The sequence below is a fragment of the Lepidochelys olivacea genome (genome assembly GCF_965140295.1).
Source record: "Lepidochelys olivacea isolate rLepOli2 genome assembly, chromosome: 5".
NCBI lineage: Eukaryota > Metazoa > Chordata > Testudines > Cheloniidae > Lepidochelys > Lepidochelys olivacea.
In genome coordinates, this window is record NC_140415.1 from 124,098,744 (window position 1) to 124,100,383 (window position 1,640).

Below are 1,640 nucleotides of genomic sequence, written 5' to 3' on the forward strand. Positions count from 1 at the left end.
TCACTACCACTGCTGCCTCTGTATCTGTCATAGCCTTCCCACCTAAGTCAAATACCTTCTCCTCCAGCAGAATACCTTCTCCTCCAGCAGAACTCCCACTCAAACTCCCCTGTTTACAGCTCTGTTTGCTGGCTCCTGGGCTGCTGCAGCTGTCTGGTGCCTCTAGGCCAGGGTTAAGTCACACCAGGGAAGCAATTTGTGGGAAGCTTGTCTTTTGACAGCCTGTGCTGTACCTGTGCTGAGGAGACAGTTGGAACATCAGTCTGTTGCTTTAGCATATTTTGCAAGCACTGACTTCACTGTTAAAGAGGGGAGGAAGAAGGGGGAGAAATCATTGTCTCATTTGCAAATGTAAAGTTCCACTAGGTGTGTTTGTATAAGGTTTATTAAGTTGTGCTGCCACGAGCATCTTTGTTCTCCAAATATATACCCAATAGAGAAGAGATTTAACAATAATAAATCCACTTCTTGTGAGACAAACTAATATTTATCTGACAATGAATGCACATAGAAACATGATCTTATATTTATTGAAGAATTTTAATTTAATCAAACCTAGGGAACAAATTCTCTGTAATAAATATACTATCTAATACATAAAGATGCAGAGTTAGAAGTATTTCTACTATTTGAATACTGGTAAATCTGACTCATACAGTGTGATGAGCCTTTTCGGCCCCGACTGCCTCCACGCGAACATGCCTCTGGCGAAAGACCTGCTGCATCCCTCCCTCGAGGAGGAGAAGCGGAAACACAAGAAGAAGCGTCTGGTCCAGAGTCCGACCTCCTATTTCATGGACGTGAAGTGTCCAGGTTGCTACAAAATCACCACTGTATTCAGCCATGCTCAGACTGTAGTTCTGTGTGTTGGCTGCTCAGCTGTGCTGTGCCAGCCGACCGGGTGAAAGGCAAAGCTTACAGAAGGATGCTCCTTCAGACGAAAGCAGCACTAAACTAAAGTGTCTGAGATGGGTGGGACTACCTGTGCAGTTGGCTGCACAGGCAAATACACGTGGTTCAAGAGCATGGGATTCAGCCACAGAGCAACATTAAGTGTCCTGATGTGAACAGAAGGCTTTCAACACGTCTCTGGAACGTGAATGGAGAACATGACTTTCATACTGTCCCTGTCGCCTCACCCATCTGACTGTCAATAAATTTTGGATAAAATACAAAAAAACCTGCTCTCATGAGAAAAAACTTGCCTTTTCTATTTCTACAAGCACTTGTGCTTGTTGCTATTTTTTCTGTGCTCATTCAAGAGCAATTTAAAGCAAACCGGATTATTAAGAGGCAGCTCTAGGAAATATGGAGAGCAAAATGTTTTGCAACCACAAATTACATTTTTCATTATGGGATTATTACTGCCAGATTGGGTAGTCATCTTGCTTCTTGGCCAGAAAGTCATTGGTTCAAATCCCATATCAGGATATAATTGGTTAATGCTGACAGTATATTGCAGTACTGCGTGGTGATGCATTGTCAAAGGTACTCTCCTTTAGACAATAAATGAGAGAAATGTCCTGTCAGAGGGTAGCTGGCCCAGTGAAGTGGTCAGGGACCCAGTCTACCTCTTACAGGTTCCTTGAGGGGGCATGAGGCAACTGAGGTTCACCTGGGAGTTGTTAATGTAGAGTTAT

At 43.5% G+C, this 1,640-nt stretch overlaps 1 pseudogene across 1 annotated transcript; it reads left to right on the forward strand.

Annotated features, from left to right (window-relative positions):
• Positions 1 to 673: 673 nt before the first annotated feature.
• Positions 674 to 1,170, forward strand: LOC311521117 (small ribosomal subunit protein eS27-like pseudogene; annotated as a pseudogene). The gene has a single exon. The product of its transcript is annotated as a small ribosomal subunit protein eS27-like pseudogene (transcript).
• The last annotated feature ends 470 nt before the right edge of the window (positions 1,171 to 1,640 follow it).